At 38.9% G+C, this 21,252-nt stretch overlaps 1 protein-coding gene across 3 annotated transcripts in view; it reads right to left on the minus strand.

Annotated features, from left to right (window-relative positions):
• The window catches only part of LOC115261027 (protein O-mannosyl-transferase TMTC2), a 1,032,251-nt gene extending 1,017,485 nt beyond the window's left edge, over positions 1-14,766 (minus strand). The window contains exon 1 of one of the 3 annotated variants that reach the window (XR_009997427.1): positions 14,144-14,766. The gene's annotated coding sequence lies outside the window, so the exon portion shown is untranslated. The remainder of the gene's footprint in view (positions 1-14,143) is intronic. The other 2 variants (XM_062849978.1, XM_062849977.1) reach the window with 2 other exon arrangements.
• Between the last annotated feature and the right edge of the window lie 6,486 nt (positions 14,767-21,252).

Consider the following 21,252-nt stretch of genomic DNA (forward strand, 5'->3'; position numbering starts at 1 on the left):
GCGCTATCGCTTAAATTGCGTGCGCTTCAAATTAGACAATCTTTAAAATGTGGAAAGCCATCATTTTCCACGCTTTTCATTCGAATATTCTTGTCATTCTTAGGCTTGTTCGGCTCAATTTAACGTCTAGTTTGCTTGCATCTGACGGAAATTTACTCATACAGTGAAATAGCGTGGGGGCGTTTTACACCGAGGGTGCGTATTACCCCAGGTTACCCTATATTAAAAGGGAAAAAATCATTTGCCGGTAACACCCCTTTATGATTTGAATATTTGATTTCCATGTCTATGTAAGCTACTTTTTTTTCCTCCCCTGTTGGGGAAATTAAGCCACTGCGTCCAATAGGCTGAACTTTTGTGGCATGTCCCGTTTTTATATTCGCATCTAGCCAGCTAATTACCATGTGTCAAGTAATCAGCTACTGCCACGACGCGTCGTCTCCCAGTCAGGTGCAATGGAATTGATAAACTCCAAGACCTTCCCAGGTTTTGCAGACCAGATCTCACTGGGTTGCAAGCAACCACTATTTAGAAATCTTTGCCTGCGCGTGTATAAAGCACCACAACTGCAAAGCAGATGTTCCGAGGTTTCACGTTCCATATTACAGAAACGACAGATATCACTCTGAATATGGCCAATATTTTTCAAGTGATACCTGCTCGGGCAGTGTCCAGTTACTAGGCCAGTGTATGTACATAGAGCTCTCTTGTTGAGCTCTAAGAGCTTTTTGGTTTTATAAGCATTTGGAGTTATAAATCGTTTTGACTGATTGCAATTTTTGACGTCCATCCAATTGGATATCACCCTCTGCTCTGCCCAGCGTTTCAGGTCCATTTTAATTGTACAGTTTGATATACCACAGAATGGTTCTGCGCCAGCAAACTGTAAATTGGAACCACTTTTAGCAAGCTCGTCTGCCATTTCATTTCCTTCAATGCCACAGTGACCTGGAACCCAGTATAAGTTTACTGAATTCCCTTGGCACAGCCTGCGCAGTGAAAGAATGCATTCCCAGACAAGCTTTGAAGTACATTTGTAAGCGCACAATGCTTTTAGTGAAGCTTGACTATCTGAGAAAATACAAATATTTGCATATCTGTATTTTCTCTCAAGGCAGATATTTGCGCATTTCAAAATAGCAAGAATCTCTGCTTGAAACACCGTAGGATAGTGTCCCATCGCCACTGAAATTTGTATTCCAGGGCCGTAGATTCCTGCTCCCGTTTTTATTCCAACTTTTGAGCCATCTGTATAGAATTTAATTGACCCTTGACGAACAGTGGGACCTCCGACTTCCCAATCTGCACGAGTTGTTTCGTGCAACTTGTAAGGAACATCATGGTTCTCCACAGGTTTCATCCAGTCTTTAATCATTTTCATTACTGGCCTATTTTGAAAGTATTGTGAAATGCTCAGGTGACCTACAAGATCACCTGGCATAAAGTTTTCAACTCGTTAGTCTCAGCAATTCCTTTTCTGCTTCTAATTGCACGTACTCGTGTAAAGGTAGCAGATTGAGAATCGCATCTAAAGCTTTTGATGGTGTGCTTCGCATCGCTCCTGTAACAGCAATGGACGCAAGACGTTGAATTTTCGCAAGCTTTGATGGCGTGGTAGCCTCTTTTGTTTTTGGCCACCAGATAAACGAAGCATACGTCACTTTTGGGCGGATTATGGCAGTATAAATCCACATTATCATTTTTGGTTTCAAGCCCCACTTCCTGCTAATAGTTTTGAGCATAACCAGAACGCACTTGTTGCCTTACCGATCACGGACTCAATTTGAGCATTCCAGTTCAGTTTAGCATCCAGTATCAAACCTAAGTATTTGACTCGACCACTAGGATGAATTTGTATCCCTCCAAGCCGAAAAGCTTTTAGGTTGATCTTCCTTCTCCTAGTGAAAGGGACAATTGCGACTTTTGACGGGTTGATGCTAAGGCCCTCCTTAATACACCATGAATGTGTACAGTTTAGAGCCCTTTGCATTCTTTCCGAAACAGTTTCGTCATACTTTCCTCTCACTATTATGACGATATCGTCTGCAAAGCCCACAACTTCGAAACCTTTTTCCTTCAAGCTTCTTAGAAGATCGTCTACAACCAAGGACCACATTAGTGGTGAGAGGACTCCTCCTTGAGGGCAACCTTTCGTTGCCCTTACTGTTATAGAAGAACTTCCCAGCTCAGAGGTGATTTCTCTTTGCAAGCAAAGTATAAATCCAATATATGATACATTGGTCGAAGTTTTTGTTCTCCATGGCACGCTTCATAGATGAATAGGAGACATTATCAAATGCTCCTTCTATGTCTAAAAAGGCGCATAGAGCTATTTCTTTTGCTGAAAACGTTTTTTCCACCTTTGTTACTAGCGAATGAAGTGCCGTAACCGTTGACTTACCAGATTGATAAGCAAACTGGAAGTCAGATAGGGGATGGTCTTTTATGTAAGAAGAATTGATAAAATCCTTCAAAACCTTTTCCATAGTCTTCAACAAAACTGAAGAAAGACTAATTGGCCTGTATGCTTTGGGATGCGTCTTGTCTCGCTTCCCCTTTTTTGGTATAAAGATAACTTTTACAAGTCTCCATTTTGATGGGACGTAATTCAATCTTAAACTAGCCTTGAACATCTCAATTAGTGGTGGAACCAACACCGCTTCTCCATTTTGAATCAGTGCTGGAAATATTCCATCAACTCCTGCAGATTTAAAAGGCTGAAATGATCTAATTGCATTTTCCACTCTGGCCTTCGTGAAGATTTCATCAGCAAAATCTGAGGCGGTGTTTATTGTTCTAGTTGACTCCGATGAGTTTATACTAGGACATCCTTCACCTTCCAGAGATATAGTATCATTGGAATCCACACTTAGAACCGAACCTGGAAAATGGGTTTCCATCATTAAATCCAAAGTTTCACGAGGAGTTTTGGTAAAAGCTCCATCGTCGCGCTTCAGGTTTCCCAATTAATTTGAATGATCTTTTGCAAGCGTTTTCTGTAGTCTTGCAACTACAGGAGTGCTGTTTATGTTTTCACATGTCAGCATCCAAGATTTTCTTTTCGATTTTCGTATTTCGTTGTTGTAATCAGTCAGGGCTTTCCTGTACTGATTCCAATCTCCCGTTTGTTTCGCTCTATTGAACATTTTACGAGAAAATTGTCTAAGGCGATCCAGTTTTAAGTTCCACCATGGCACGTCTCTAGTAGAAGACGATTGTATGGTGGGACAACTTCTGTTAAAGGAATTGATGATGCTTTCATTTACCCTTTGAGAAAATGATTCTAACTTTTGGGTTGAATCAATAGTTTCTCCCATTGTAAATGAATGCGTATTCAACAATTCTACATATTGATCCCAGTTTGTCCTCCTGGGATTTCTAAATGCGGTTCTAGAGTAATCTCCACCACTCCAATTGAAGATTATGTGTTTATAATCAGATAGAGAAATCTCATCTGACACGTGCCAGTTTGTGATCTACTAACCAGTTTGTGTAAGCTACTAAAGACTAAAGACTGAGTTTTTAAGGGAGAAACTTTTTTTCACCGATTTTTGTTCAATGGTCAGGGTGAAAAAAGGCAAATCCAAAAGTAATGTATACAACACATTTGTATATTTTGAAAAGTTGACCAATTATTTATAAAAAGTTCATTAAAATAGTACAACATTTGTAAGCAAGTTTTTTCTCAAGTTAGGTGAGCATGTTTTCTATCAACTTTTATACAACTTAAGACTGACAATAAATACTTCGTCTTGTTCACACAAAAAAAAAAACAATCACAATATTCGCAGCAGAAATAATAGTGTGATTTCGTGGTCCCGCGAATAATGTCACCAATCATTTAGACGCTTCGAGCTGAGGAGGGCGGGTTCGACTCCCGACGCAGCTGTCAGAAACGTAGCATGCTAGTTCGTTGTCTAGTGTCATGCTTTCTGTAACGAGCGAATAGCTCAATGGAAGCCTTAAACGAATTCGTGTCTGAAACATTTTTTAAAAGCATTTTTTTTAACCTTCCAGGACGCGCGCCAGCAAGCAACCGAAACTGCACCGCGCTCGCGCTGTATACGAAAAGCGAGGTTTTTTGGTAGTGTTGTACTTTTTACAACAGCGCGCGCGCTGAAGGGTTAATTTTGCACAAATTTTAATATGTTACCAATAAATCACATTTCTGTTGGATTTGCCATTTTTCCACTTTAACTAAGATAAATGTAGGGGTCTTGGAGATGAACCAGCCGCGGGCTGAAAATCTCCTTAATAAAGCTAATAATAATAATAATAAATGTAGGGCAAACTGAGCAAACCCCCCCCCCCCCCCCTCATGACCACGTGGTTTATGGACAGCCCCGTAATGTGGTTTATGTAGACAAGGACTACTTGTCCAGTATGACGCAATCAAATTTGAAAGGGTGCAATCAACTCCGAATACTATTGGGTTCGAAATGCTTCAACTCGGAAACTGCGGAATCTGCTCGGTATCTGCTAGAGAGGAAGTATTAGATATAACGCTTTGCTCTAGCAGAATTAGTCACGAGTTGACCAATTGGCATGTGTCAGATGAAGAATCTTTATCTGACCATCGCTATATCTTTTTTGAACATTTGAATGTTACTTCGCAAACATTGCGTTTCAGGAATCCTCGGTCAACAAACTGGGATCTTTATACTGATTTGGTTGCAGCCAAATTTCATGGATATTCACCATCCATTGACACTCCAAGTGATTTAGATGATGCCGTTGATACTACAACGACCTTCATCATGGAACCTTTGAAGAAGCATGCCCTCTACGGTTCTGATCATCACATCCGTGATGTTCATCTGGCCAACGTGCCTCTTCATGTGAACCAACATGCCTACCAATCTGGTAAGTCCACTGTGACTCTTTTACACAAGGTTGTTTACGATATCGAGAAAGCATTCGCTCAAAAGCAATCTTGTTTGGGTGTTTTCTTAGATATCGAGGGTGCCTTTGACAACGTGCCTTTCGATGCCATATTGGAAGCCGCACGGAGTCATGGTATATCTCCAATGATTTCCAATTGGATTCACCAAATGCTCAAAAACCGATATCTCTTCTCGACATTGCGTCTAGCAGGGATTAGGAAATTGAGTGTTTGTGGATGCCCCCAAGGGGGAGTCTTATCACCGCTTTTGTGGAATCTCGTAGCAGATACGCTATTGAGGCAACTCAATAATAGCGGTTTTCCTACTTATGGTTTTGCCGACGACTACCTAACATTGTTAGTCGGTATGTGCATCAGCACCCTTTTTGACCTGATGCAAAACGCCCTTCAGGTAGTTGAGGGTTGGTGTCGCCAATATGGCCTTTCGGTTAATCCGAGTAAAACATCTATTGTTCTTTTCACGGAAAGGCGAAACCGTAATGGCGTTCGACCTTTGCGTCTCTTTGATTCTGAAATCGATGTGACTGAACAGGTAAAGTACGTTGGAGTCATTCTTGATTCCAAGCTTTCCTGGACACCTCACATTGAGTTCAGAATCAATAAAGCTTGTATGGCCTTCGGGCAATGCCGGCGTACTTTTGGTACAACTTGGGGTCTAAAACCCAAGTATATCAAATGGATTTACACAACTGTGGTTCGGCCAATATTGGCTTATGGATGTCTTGTGTGGTGGCAAAAGGGTGAAGTGAGAACGGTCCAATCAAAATTAGGCCATCTCCAAAGGATGTGCTTAATGGCGATGTCTGGAGCGTTCTCTTCAACTCCTACGGCAGCGCTAGAAGTTCTCTTTGACGTTGCCCCACTACACATTCATCTCAAACAAGAAGCCCTTTCTTGCACTTACCGGTTACGGGTACTCGGTCTACTAGAGGAAACTCCTGTGAACCGCACATCAACACACACCTCGTTGTTTCCACTTTTAGTGAATTGGGACAAAATTGTCCTTGCTCCAAGTGATCTTACAATTGCTTGTAATTTTCCATATAGGACATTTTCCACAAAATTCCCTTCCCGGGAAGAGTGGACATCTGGTTATCTGGAAAGAAGTATTTCAGACGGCATCGTATGTTACACTGATGGCTCCCTTCTCGAAGGTCGAGCAGGTGCTGGTGTTTATTCTCGTGAGCTAAGGCTGTATCAGTCTTACTCACTTGGTAGACACTGCACCGTTTTTCAGGCCGAAATCTTTGCTCTTATGTGCGGAGTGCAATCAGCACTTCAGCAGCACGTAATGGGCAAAGTAATATACTTCTGTTCAGATAGCGAGGCTGCCATTAAAGCACTTGCTTCGGCCAACTCCAGGTCGAAGATAGTTATCGCTTGTCGAACTCAAATCGAGGAGCTGAATTCAGCAAACGCTGTTCACCTCCTATGGGTACCTGGTCATTCTTCCATCGCTGGAAATGAATTGGCTGATGAGTTAGCTCGCTCTGGAGCATCACATGACTTCATTGGCCCTGAGCCAGCTATTCCGATATCGAAGTGTTGGATTAAGCTTCAGATTCACACCTGGGCTGTCACTCAACACAGACAATATTGGAATAGTTTGGAGTCATGTCGTCAAACCAAATTGTATAGTGCTGAGCCATCTCTACGGGTGGCGAAGTATCTAACTAATCTGTCTAAGCAGAATTGCAGCATGCTGGTCAAAGCATTGACTGGCCACTGCCGACTCAGCTATCACATGGCGAATATTCAGCAAGCTGATTCATTTGCATGTGATAGCTGTGAATCCGATTATGGAACTTCGTATCATTTGATATGTAACTGTCCAGTTTTCGCGCAACTGCGTTTCCGAGTATTCGGTAAACACTTATTAAGTGAAACTGACTTCAGAAACCTGAATCTTCAGGATATTCTGTTGTTCTTAACCCGCTGTGGTAAAGAGCTATAGGCTCTCTTTCGCTTTATGCGTTATTACAGTGCCCTTTTCAGGGCGCTGTTTGAACCCATTGTGGTACGCTTGTGCGTTAGTACCCTCTTCAAGGGTATTTTTCCTATTTCCCTACCTGTCCCTATCCCCATCCAAATCCTTTTTCTTTCCTCTTCCCTCAGGTAGATGATGAAATAGGCTGCTATTTTGGCGATGGCACAAATGTCCCAAATGGAGGATAACGTGCCTCTGGAGCCGGCCTTCTGATACCTGATGCCTGATACCCCCCCCCCCCCCCCTCATGACCACGTGGTTTATGGACAGCCCCGTAATGTGGTTTATGTAGACAAGGACTACTTGTCCAGTATGACGCAATCAAATTTGAAAGGGTGCAATCAACTCCGAATACTATTGGGTTCGAAATGCTTCAACTCGGAAATCCAATAACGGCTTTTATAATTCGAATATTTTTAAGACAGTGAAACACAAGAATATCAATATCAAAGAGTTGTGGAAGATAAATTATAGCTGGAAATGAGATCATTTTTTTTATCCAGCATTAAAAACAATAATTTATTTTTTATTCTAAAATGTTTGCAAATCATGGACATAACATGACTCACACTATTACTTAGCTATACTGTTCTTATAAAATGAAACGCACTTTTATTTTATTTTTTCTATTTTCTATGGACACACAAATACAGATTCTTGAAATCCTGATACAGATTGAAATACAGTCTGATGGCATTTCAGGCAAATTATTGATAATTTACAGTCAGACCCAGGCTTGTCCGCACTGAGCGCGTGAAAATTCTGCTCTTTTGATTTACACCACCAAAACCATCATATTTATGCAATCTTCCTATCTTACCTGACAGAAGGATGTTTGAATATCCTAAATGTCATTTCGAACTGTCAAAAATCGCACCACAGTGCCGCACTGAGCGCGCAAAGAGAAATTCACTGGGGTGAATTCACCCGGGTGAAATGCTCTTTGCACGCACGGTGTGGCACTGCGGTGCGATTTTTTGACAATTCGAAATGGCATTTAGGATATTCAAACATCCATCTATCAGGTAAAATAGGAAGATTGCATAAATATTATGGTGTTGGTGGTGTAAATCAAAAGAGCAGAATTTTCTTGCGCTCAGTGCGGACAAGCCTGGTCAGACCTAACAACGACCAAATATTGCTCTTACATACATAAAATCGGTAATAGCGTGGCCTTCCTATAGTACAACGTTGGGAACTGCTCGAAAACGTAGTGAACGGTATGGGAAAAATGACTTTTCTGCAAAAGATGGATTAAATTGTGTTCAAACGAATGGTGCTCTCTGCGGCAATATGACTACTGGCAAACAAACCTAACCTATACCCTCAAAAATAAAATTTCATCATGTGTTTTAAGTGTGTGTTCCGGGACGTACCAGGACTAAAAGTCCTGGAACTTGAGTGTTTCAGGATTTTCATGAATTAATTTAAAATACCTCGGGAATGCTTGGAGAATAAATATAATTGAAAACTTTCAAAGTAAACATGTATTTGACCATTTTTACTTTCGAAGTCCAATCGGTTTTCTTACATTCTATTATCGGCCTTTTGATACTATATTTTATGGAAATTCAGACAAAAATCATGGTATAAGATTCATTATTTTAAATTTTTCATTATTTTGGTTTGTTTAGTATCCGAAAGAACCTGAAAGCTGGACAGTCTAAACGTAATGTGACATTGTAAAGCATGTGTACCCGAGCGATAATTTTATGTAACTACATAATGATTGGTGGGAGTTCGGCTTTGCAGTCAACAGATCTCTTGAACAACCGTTTAGGGTTCGTCCCCACGTTTCGGCAATTGATGGTGCCTTCTTCTGGGGAAAAAATCATGAATATCGTTCACCGTCTAATGTATTTGCTAATAGTGCTGTCGTGTTATGATATGGTAGGTTTTTGTCCATTTAAGTTTTATAATCACTGTTTTAATTTTGCAGTTTTTGAACGGAGCAGCTATTTTCATCATCTGCTAAAAAAACAAGAGCAGCAAAAAAAATCTTTAATTTTAGCGTGGTCAGGTACGACAGTCGCAGAAAAATGTTAATATCTTCAAAACCATTATGTAGGATGTGTTCAGATGTTGTTAACCATGACATGAGGGGGATCCCCAGAAGAATATAGTTTGCGTGCATCTGTTTGGAATTTAAAAATTTGGCAAGAATTTCAAATACTGGGTATCATTTTCTCGCAACAAGATGATGACACCACATTTGTACAAGGGTGACAGCCGTATTCATCACGTGCTGCTATTTTACTGAGCTGTCACGATAGCCGAAGATTTTCTGTGGCATCTTCACAAATGAGTGGTGTTTATCGACGAAAAAAAAAACACTCAAAGTTCGCATCGATTCCTTTCACTGAATTGCCCCTAATTTAGCAATATGAAAATTGCTTGGTAATTATTCTCTGGAATCCAATTTAGATCAGTCAAGGTGGGGCTCACCGCATAGATTACCCGATTATAGGACAAACATGCCGGAGGGGTTGATTATAAAGTTTATCACCATTCTGCAGATGTTTCAGGAGGTTAACACGGAAAACTGAATAAAATGTATACAAAATAAATAGTTTCAATGATATTTTTCCATGAAATTACAATTAATAACCAATGATTTCAAAATGGACAATGTCTAAAAAACAAAGTAAATTTATAATTTCTCTAACAGTATATAGTATATTATCTACTCGTACAGCTACATTGCATCGCAAGAGTGCACACCGCAATGGCATTTCAAATCATATAACGTTATTACTTATTGACCTCAATGTAAGTAAATTGCTTCTACTGTTATGCTCATGGGTTACTTTTGCCGCATTTTATGCGATTTTACTTTCACGGATAAAAGTTCGTATAAAACGATCATAATTGGTATACATTGGTTGTCTTGGCAGTTTACTATGCCACGGACCTTAGCATTGCTCAGTGGAATCTGCTCTGTATGCGTTCTTCGCCAATTTGTTGAACCAGCTTTTCCAAGAAACCCATAAAAAAAAAGTTTTGAAGCTCGTTAGCGCTGTCGTCTCCGATAAAATATTTTACTCTTATATCTATTGGACCCCTATCTTCAAGAATTTTTCTCAAATACTTTTTTTAAACTTATCCTACATTTTCGGGAAACTCTTTTTAGACCGCAGCGAAGTGCCTGCAGAATGTATACCTACATTTTCTCTTAAACAGAGTTTTTCCCAACGTATTCCGAATTTTGATTTAAGAAGTCAAACTTGCAGACCGATCCTTCAAATAATTTAAGACAAAATCACACAAAAAAAAAACAGATTAATCCACCTAGTGGTGATAGTGCCTTTCCCGTCAAATACGTACTGATGATCTTCCCGTCGAAGTAGGTCGAAGTGTTCTTGAGTCCTGATAATACTGGATTTGTTGTGTCACATGCATGGGTTCGATGTATCGTTTGCATGGGGTTGGTTGACTTTTTCACCTGAACACTTCCGACGAGACTCCTGGAACCGATCCCAGAACACTACCGGTAGTCTTAAATGTGGTCTGAGACTTTCTTCTTGCTAACTCTTCATTGGGTTATCGAGAAAGCCGCTATTTTATAAGCCGCGTGCATGGGTTTGGTTCACTGTTACGTTTAACCCCTTCCGGCAGGACACCCAGAATCGATTCCTCGACACTAGCAATTGTACCAATATGGTAAGAGATTATTTCATTGCTTATTGTTCATCAAGTTCATCACTTCCGGTGGGATTCCTAGAACCGGTTCCGGGACACTACCGGTTCTCCCTTAAATGGTCTTAGGCTATTTTCTTACTAACCTTCATTAGATTATCAAAAACACTGCTATTTGATGTAACACCTGCATGGGTATTGTTTAATTTTACATTTTACCACTTCTGGCGGGACACTTAGAACCGGTTCCAGGACAGTACCGATTGTCCTAAATACGTTCTGATACTAGTTGCTTGCTAACTATTCATCAGATTTATTTAAAGCCAATAATTGATGTATTGCATGCATGAGTTTGATTTATCTTTACAATTGTCCAATTCCGACGGGACACACGGAACCGGTTCTGATACACTACCGGTATTCTTCAATGTGATCCGAGGCTGTTTCCTAGCAAATCATTCATCAGATCAACGAAAAAGGCACTGATTGATGTGTCGTATGTATTGGTTTGGTTTACATTTAAATTTGGCACTTCCGCCAGGATACCCTAAACCAGTTCCGGGACACTACCTGTAGTCGGAGATGACTTTCTGGCTGACGTTTTTTAGGTAATCGAAAAAGCCGCTGTTTTATGTGCCAAAAGCATGGGTTTGCTGGCCTTATACATTCCAGAGGGACACCCGGAACCGGTTGCGGGAGACAACTGTTTTTTTTTTTTTTCAAGATTTTTTCTTGTTAACCGTTCCTCATCGTTCATCAGGTTATCGAAAAAGCCGCGATTTGGAGCGTCGCATGCATGGGTTTGGTGCTCTTCTATATTTGGCCACTTCCGGCGGGAAACCCGTAACCGGTTCTGGAACGTTATCGCTGCAGATACGGTCTGAGACTATTGTCCTGCTTACCATTCATCAAGTTATCGAAAATGCCGCGGTTTGATGTGTCGCATGCATGGGTTTGTAGAATTTTCATATTTGGTTCGGAATACAGTCGGGCCTATAAGACGCTGTCACCCACTTTACGCCCATTGCAATTTTCCAGCTATCTTGCATCCGATCCAGTTCATTTTTTGTCTGCAGTATTACAAGTAAGTCACATGCCGAATATGAACGTTATTGGTTGAAAGACAACGTGAGAATTACGGTGGGCGTTAAGTGGGTGGCAATAACTCCAGAACGGCTGGACCGATCTAGACCATTTTCAATAAGAAACAACGGGACCGGAAATCCCGTCGACTGAACAGTCGGTCATCAAAAACGGCCGAGGTTTTCTGCCAAAAAGTGACGTGAGTTTATCTTGTACGCACACACACATACATCACCTCAATTCGTCGAGCTGAGTCAATTGGTATATGAGACTCGACCCTCTGGGTCTTCTATCAAAAAGTTATTTTTGGAGTGTTCATATAGCCTTCCCAGTATACTTGGTTTACTGGAAAGTCATTCTATGGCATCTATCATAGCTTTCAAAGCTTGTTTCAAAGTTGTTCTGCCAGAACAACTTTTGTTGTAACATTAGTTTCAAAGTTCAGTTTCAGTTTTCAAATATTATTCAGATATTTTTCCTAAGCCCCGAAAAAATGTTGAAGTGAAAAGCACAGTGAAACAGAATGAAAACAAATCGTTTCACTAGTTAGTAAAGCTATTTTGTCGATGAACACTAGTTAATATTACAAAAAAATAAATAAACGCAATAAACATTGTGAGACGATGACATCAGATCGCTTTACGATCTTCAACAAAGATTGATAATAGAGCAAGATTGATTGCGTCGACGGAATGATCATGAGAAAGGCACTATCACCACTAAGTGGATTAATCTGGGTTTTTTACTGTAATTTGGCTACATTTGAAATATGAAATGAATGAACGTTAAGAAAGATTTTTTAAATTGTTTTTTTTTTCTTATTGAAAAAAAAATACATTTCTTCATATATTTTTGGGAATTTTGCTAAAATTTAAGGAGATCGTTCCTTAAACTAGCCAATATCTGGAATTTCTTCAATCTGACGCAAAACCTGCATTTAGAAGATCGAAACGTATTATATTCAGCTTTTAATTTATGGAAAAAGATTTAACATTAGTTGAACAAAACAAAGTAAATTCCATGTTTTAAAAAAATTGTAAAACTTGATATTGAACAATATCTCAAAAACTGCTCTACTTAAAAAAAAATTTGAAGCACGGTTTCGAAATCCGCACTGAATTGTGCTTAAAAAAGTTTGTTCGTTGACAGAAGTTCACGAGTTTCGTTTTATTTTGTAAACTAGTGTTATCATTTTCAGATATTTTTTTTTGCGAATATTTTCTGAATGATTCTGATTGCATGAATGAATACCTGAAATTTAAATAATGTTTTCAATCCTTTCATACATATTGAAATTGCAGAGAACTTGACAATCCACACGCTGTTGATGGACAACAAATATCAGCAGTTTAACCTGGATTTGCTGTGTCACTGTTCATACAATCAAATAATAACAGCAGATTAAAAATACATAAAGCCAATCTTAAAAGGAACTTGTAGAGTTGTACAATTACCTCTTCAATTCCCTATTTGATTTGAAAACCTGGACATCAAGAGTATCTATGTAATGTTGTCAAACAATAAACATTCTTGAGCTTGCCTGCTCAATAAATGAACTGGTAAAAAAAATATATAAAAAAATGACCAGGTATTGCCATTGATACTTGAACTTTTAATTGACTGTTTTTCACTATTTTCTTTTATTAAGGTAGCGAGCCACTTAGGCAGTGGCCGATATTTTGGGCACTCTTCGCTATAACTCAGCCAATTCCAAACCAATTGAAATTTTGTACACGGATAGATACTATACGTATCTCACTGCATTCCAAAAATTGTATCAATTGCTTCAAAATTGGCTGAGTTATAGCAGAACAGTGCCCAAAATAGGAGCCTTGCCGAGATGGTTCCACTTCCCTACACATCGAGAATCTATTGAATTTTTGCAATATCGGTATAGAAAACTTTTGCAATAACTGGTACTGGTGTGGAAACATTTTTTCCCATTTGATACAGTAAATAGATTCTCGATTTAATAACCATAAATTCAACAATTGCTAAAAAGCTTAGATTCCCAGTCTGAGTTTTATAAAAAAAATCCGTTGTATTATTTTGACTAATTTACACATATTGTCATCATCACTGAACTCCTAACAGATTGTGAATCTCTTTCAATGACTTCCTTACCAACATCTTCCAATAAGTTCCACTCCATTTATCAACACGAACAAACATTATCCCTGTGCATTAGTTTAACAAGAGTCGATTTTCCAACCCTACCTTGACGTTGTATTTTCAATTTCCATCTGTGCCCTGCTGGGTTGCCACTAGCTTCACCCCTTCCACTGACCCAGTGTCGTTTCCCCGAATCATACAGACAACACAGATGAATCTTCCTGGTTCAATCGTCACCCATCAGTAGCCATTAGCAACCACCATCCCGTTCTCCAGCACATCACCATTAAAACCCATCATCAATGGTACCACTGTTATTGCTCGTTATTTTCCATCATCAACCTCCCTTCGATTTCACTGAATTAAATTGTGGGGACGCCCTTTCACTTTTAAACATCACGACAAAAAACAGTGAAACTCACACGCACCAACGATATCGAACGGCTGCCTTCGCCAGCTGATTCTACGGAAAATCTTCACCAAGCTTCACTTGTCTTAAGGAGTACTTCGCTCACTGCTTACACGTACATCTCAAGTCAAAGCTTGAATTTTTCACTAAGACTCCCGATCAACCATCATCAGCTTTTCACCAGCAGGATGCTCTTTTGCACATTTCATCTTCGCACGGAAGTCGTGGAAAACTCACAAGTTCACCCAACCAGAATCATCAGAATAGTCACACTGCCGATTACTAATAACTCGTTCAACCACACGAGCCCTCCAGTAGCTCGTTATTTATCTCCAGGAATCCTTTCAAATCCCGAGAAAACCACACTAAATCAACAATTCACAAGAATTCACCATTCATCGCGAGATTTTCCAACCCCAAACTCTCAAGCCCAGCACTGTCAAAAGGGAAAATGTTCAAAACACTACCGCAACGCGTACACGGACCCGATCGCGACAAATTTTCATGCTCCGTTCGGCAAAAGGACACGGTTGCAACTAACTCGCCCCATCGAAACGGACGAAGATTTTATAAAACCCACCCTCCCGAGTCGGCGATGTCCTCACTGAAGGCGCCTTCGTGGGAAAATCCGCTCATCGCCACCCACCACCGCTCTCTCGTACACATGTTGGTTCGAAGTCACGTCGGGTGGTGAGCGGAACTCGGAAGAGAGAGTCGCTCCCATTGAACCGCGTGAGCAACACACGACCGGTGAGTTCGAAACGATTCGAACATGGGTGAGAACGGTTCGTCGCGAGTGGTGAGTTTGCGCAATCACCCGCACCAAGCAGCCACGTGGTGAGTTTTTCGCAGAATGGGTGATAATTTTCGCGATTTTCTTATCACTGTTCTCATTGTTTGGATGGCTGCGCTACCAACTGGATACGGGATCGGTTTTATTTCGGTGAGTGGGCACCGTGCTCACCGGTGAAAGGTGAGCCTCTCTCATCCGTTCGGGGAAAAAAAATTCTCTGTTTTGGAGGAAAGTCTCTGTATGCGATCCCTTTCGAGGGCCACCTTTTTGGAGATTTTCAAAGGACCGATCCAGAGAATACCACATCATACACGAACCGGGGGGGATTTGATGTTTTTGGGAGTGCAAATTTTTGCTCCCGGAAGGTGAGAATAGCGGCAGCTGAGAAAATTTAGATTGTGGTTTTTCCATTTTGGTACTAGGTGATGCTGATGTCGCTGTTTCGGTGACACCTTTCTGCCAGATGGAACGGTGCATTTGAACGTGGGAGTATTTACGCATATTGATGATGGATTTAAACATATTATCAACATTTTCTTTGAATGATAGTGCAATACTTTATGTCAATTTTTCATCGATTTTAGAAATTTACGAGTCATTTAACTCAAAAACTTATACCAAATCTATCAAGCCAATACTGAATATAAGGGCTGCACTATAAAATCTGATGTTCCGAATAAATATATTTTTTTCACTGAGATCAGTGTTATTTTTGTCTTTCTACTGCGTTCTCAACAGCAGATTCAAGTCGGTATACAGTGGCGTTTCGGTTTTATCACTAGTCGTTTTAATCACTAGTCATTCCGAATTTATCACGATTTTCATTTCGTTTTTATCACACTTATTCTAAAACATTCCGAAATAAATTCAAAATCAATTATTATTATTATATTTTATTAAAGACACTTTACCAAATAAGTTGGCATTCGTGTCCATTGAAATCAGTATAACGTAGCCCAGTCCACTACGACAGTCAAAAAATGTGAACTAAATTTCATAATTTTTGCAGTTTATCGATTTTGAATAAAAAATTAACATTCATTTTTCGTTTAGCTAAATTCACGGTTTCGTTTATTTCACGGTTATTTTTTTTTCCTGACCGTGATAAAACCGAAAAACCACTGTACATACTCGATAATCAATATTCACCAATCATCAGTAACGATATTAATCGCTCAACACTCATCAGTTATTTGTTATGGTTGATTTGCTGAACTCATCAACTCGTTTACAAAATTCCAGCAAAAGAAACATACGAGCGCGCGTACCTAGTTAGAGCTGCTGTTGGAAGTTCAGTAGAAAGATGAAAAAAAAATACCGATCGAATCTTAGTATGTAAAGGGAGATACGGTCAAAATTTGGTCACACAATTTTTTTCATAGCTTTAGACTGCGTTCACCAAAACAGCTGATTTTTGGACCAGTAATGCAACATTATATGTAGCTTATAACATACAATTTTCATCAAAATCGATTAAGTATTGGTTGAAATATAGATAAAACCATCGTCCTACCTTTTTAAAATTTTGTACAAAGGCGCTCCATAGTAAATTTTCGGAAATTTAAGTTCAGTAAAGCACAAATTAGATTATAGAACTACCAATACTGATCCGATTTTTATCAAAAATTTATGAAAATATCTTCTCAGTAGAATTTTGAGCCATTTTGTATGAATACTTTCAAAGTTGTAGCAGTTTGAATATGAAAAAAAAAACTGACCGGGTGTCACTTAATCAAATATAACTTTGTAACGGCTGGATCAAATTAACCCTCTAATACCCAAATTTTTGATTTTGATCTAAATATCATTTTTCGTCATCTAAAATCGATTTAGGGGTAGTAGGGGCAATATGACCATACGGGGCAATATGAGCCACCCTAAATTTGGCCTTATTATCAAATTTTGTTCTGTTCAAAGGCTTAGGATCTTTTATAGAGTGCTTCAATCATGTCACACTGTAAAAACCGTACCAAAATTCGATTCTGAAATGCAAATATTAATGAAAATGTAATTTTTTGCTACGAACGCAAAAATCATATAAGATTTAAAACTCCAAAATAAGCTTTTAACAGATAACTCCCAACTGCCCAGGTAAATATTCCATTACAGTTGATACTCCTACTATTACTGAGCAGTTTGTGAGCAAGTGTGCATTTTTTCGAAACTGAAATTACAATAAAACAAGAATTTTCCGAAACCAGTCTCTACGGGGCAATATGGTCATACCTGCTCGGACCAACATGATCGGTTTTATTTTGTAACCTAATCTCAAAATTTTGCTGTCAAAACATGAACATTATCTGCAGAACCATGGTTCATTACTGGTGTGAGGTTACAAGCGGCGATCGGAACGAAAAAAATGGTCACATAGCAGCCTGAACGCCGCCAAGACACAGGCGCCACTACAGAATACATCCCAATCTCAAACGTTGAATGAAACCGGATATTTGCGGTCTTCGCTTGGAACGATATCCTCTTTGGCAACGGCCAAGGAAGGTTGTTTTAGGAATTGTCCATAAATGACGTACATTGGAGGGGGGGGGAGGAGTTCTTGATATTGTTACGGTATGTGAAAACAAATTACAGATGGGGAGGGACTATAGAAAATTAGCCAAAAATGGTACGTAATTTGTAAGTGCTCCCTTACTGTGTCTCCCTTCGTCCGTTCAACCTCAGAGTGTGAGAGATGGAACCAATGCCATCGATGCCATTCTTGGATTCATGCCTGTGATGGAAACATGTGCCTACGTTGAATCAAATGTTGCGTTTGAAAAATGCGATGAAATCTGCTTATGTTTCTTTATTATTTTGAAACGAAAACAATCGAGCTTGTATAAAATACACTAAATTGTTGTTAAATAATCATATTGTTCTATTTCTCATTTGTTACGAAAAATTGTTTAAAAAAACAAAAGAGTTTTAAATGGTGGCTCATATTGCCCCGCCTGGTGGCTCATATTGCCCCGTATAGCTGGGAAACTCATGAAAATCAATGGTTTTCAAAAGTACTTCCCAACAATTAACAACAAGTTTTTTTCATAATTTATCGACGCAATATGAAGGGAAACACTCCTAAGCGTGGTTCAATTACAATAAAATAATTATTTATTGAGTTTTTCTGTGCATTTCAGAACGATTTCCTTAGGTGGCCCATATTGCCCCGATCACCCCTAAACATGTTTTGGAAGATGATTCTTTTTAATTCCCGATTTCGTGAATTTCAGTATTTGATTTTTCTAATTTTTATTTTTGAACTTCCCCACACTTTTATATTTTTCCTGGAAGTCAATTTGGGGAACGGATTTTTTGGGATGAAAACATTTTGAGATTTTATGATTATTGTTGAAATATTATTATTTTAATTTTTTTTCGCAAAAAATTTGATTTTCCGTGTAATTTTAAGGAAAATAATTTTAGAGTGTATTCGATTCCCTTAAACTATTAAACAAGGATAGAATGATTTGGGAAAAACTTAAAATATGTTAATTGTAGCGATTCAATACAAAATAAACAATGACTTCTAAAAGGTGACTAAAACATCAATTTTTCAATGATTTAAAAAAAATGTAAATACGCTTTAAAATACACCAAAAACCATTTTGAGATATACAGAACAGTCCTAAATATCAGCCAAAAATATAAAAAAAATGATTTTCTACGAAACTAAAAATACAAAAATGCTCAAACTATAGCCCGTCTAAAGGCGGGATTGGGTATTAGAGGGTTAAATGAAATGTTTACACAACATTTTGATATGCATACTTCACATACAGAAAAATGTTCATTGAAATCGCTTAAGTATCTCTGGCTCTATAAATAAAACAGTAAAAACGTGTTCTTATTTGTGAATCCTCTTTGCACAAAATTTATAATTGCAATTTCAACAATATTACCGCAAATACTAGACCGATATTGATGAAAATTTTATGGTACAAGCTACATATAACGTACCATTACTGATCCAAAAATCAGCTGTTTTGGTGTACGCAGTCTAAAGTTATGAAAAAAAAATGTGTGACCAAAATTTGACTTGACTTGACAAAATTTGACAAATTTTGGCCACCTAAACAAATATAACTTTGTAACGGCTGGATCAAATTGAATGAATTTTTTACACAACATTTTGATATGTATACTTTACATACAGAAAATTTTTCATTGAAATTGGTTCAGTATTTCTGGCTCTATAAATAAAAGAGTAAAAATGTGTTCTTATTTTTACTGTGGGAAATGATAGGACAAGAAACGGACAATAAATGATTTCGTTGTCAAAAATTGAGTTGTCCGGAACTGGAAAGAAATGAAAATTGCGTAGGAAAAGTGGGCAAGATGCCATTTTTCAAACTTTCATCGTTTACAATAATAAAAAGCCTCATTTATAAGGCTTTCAAAGCGGTAACAGTAACTAAACAATATTTGTTAAACGTATTTTCATCGATTTGTAGAGATTGTGGTAGATCCGCTATTATTGTCCTTTTTCACTTCATCTACTTCGTACACACGCGAGTGCTACACGATTGGTAAAGCGCGTTGTTTGATTGGGACGACAGTCTCTTCCCTACCAGATGAATATTAAATAGATCTTTTATGATCGTTAGTTACCACAGAGATTTTAAAAACTGATTCCTAAAACGGAAGTGGTGCAAAAGGTCATCTGTCATGGGGTAAAATACCACTTCATGAAAACATTCAAAAATTGCGTCCATCATTTTTCGGGAATTTCAGACTGTTACCCATACATCTGTCCCGCTTTATTCGTATACTCTATATGTACATGAAATGTTAACCCCCTTCCTGCTAAATGATAGCCGTCATATATGAAAGACCCCTAACATGAATAGCGTTGACATCAACAACCATGGTTAATTACAAGCAAAGCAAAGATAACCGTACACCGTAGTTGCAACTCCGTGATTGGCTAGAACAATCGAAGTTGCACAGAGATCCAATGAATGTGAAGCTTGGGACTAGCTACCATTCTCAATGTGCACAAGTCGAGAGTTCAACATTTGAAAAGTCAATAACGGCACCGGCCACGTTCTTACGGTCATCGGGAAAGGGAAGGAATGTTACATAGTTCGAAAACCGTTGCTACTAGAAACCGTGGAATCCACAGCATCCTCACGGTTGTCTCGGGAAGGAGTATTTATTAGTAGGGTATGGTAAAGCGTGAATCTAGGAGCCACCTTTGGCAGGTGATAGGGGAAGGTGGGGTAATATGCACCCCCTAAGCAAACGTGGCCCTATAGCTAAGATTAAGATAATTTTATGAGTGTCTTGCGTTTTGAAAGTTAGTTTACCTATTTGACTAAGGTCCGCGTGATATCAATTTTACCGAATCAAATTAACAATTTAAAAAAGTGTTACATTTTGGGTGCTGAAAAACTGTTGGGGGCAAAACGCACCTTGAGGTGGGGCAATATGACATCTGGCATTTTCCGCTTTGAATTCTAATGAAATACCAGGCAGCTCCATCTTACTATTTATGGCAGCAAATGGAAGGTGTAGGAGGCGGATGGTAGTTAATAAGTCAGCGCGCAATTGCTTAAATTGCGTGCGCTCCAAATTAGACAATTTTTCCAAATGTGGAAAATCATCGTTTTCCACGCTTTTCATTCTAATTTTCTTTGCATTCTTGGGCTTGCCCGGCTCAATTTTTCGTCTAGTTTGCTTGCATCGGATGGAACTTCACTTGTATAATGAAATAGCGTGAGGGCGTTTTTCCCCGGGGGTGCGTATTACCCCAGGTTACCCTATGATCCACTAGTTAAATGAAAATACATGTCACGAAAACTACTAACGCACGAACATTGTCTTCCGATTTCGAACTCTATCTATCTCTCACAGAAAATTAACAACGCGCGAAAGTTATCTTTCGATTCCGATCCCGGATCAAGCACTCGCGTCTCCCTTGCCCTCTTGCAGAAAACTCTCAACAACTATGCTTAATTGCAAGCACGAAAAACCAGAAGTTGCTAATTTTCATTGGGAAATTAAAAGATTTTCCGTCGGTTTGGCGGCTTAGTCACAACAAAACATGTTTTCAAATGTTTCAAATCGCATTCCGGAAGAACAATTTTACAGGAATATCAAATGGAGGTATCATTTATCCTTGCGGAAAAATGTTGCGTTCGATTACATATTCTCCAAGGAAACGTTTTTATTTTCCCCATACTAATGTTGTCAACATAACTTTGGTAATAGGATGGATTTTTTTTTTTGCTTTTTTACCAGATGAGTACTAGGCATAACATTTCAGCATGACTGTAATATATTTTTTGTTGATTTCAAGGGTATTCCATATTCAGGGGTATTCCAGATGGTCTTAA

This window comes from Aedes albopictus, chromosome 2 (assembly GCF_035046485.1).
Source record: "Aedes albopictus strain Foshan chromosome 2, AalbF5, whole genome shotgun sequence".
In the NCBI taxonomy this organism is placed as follows: Eukaryota; Metazoa; Arthropoda; class Insecta; order Diptera; family Culicidae; genus Aedes; species Aedes albopictus.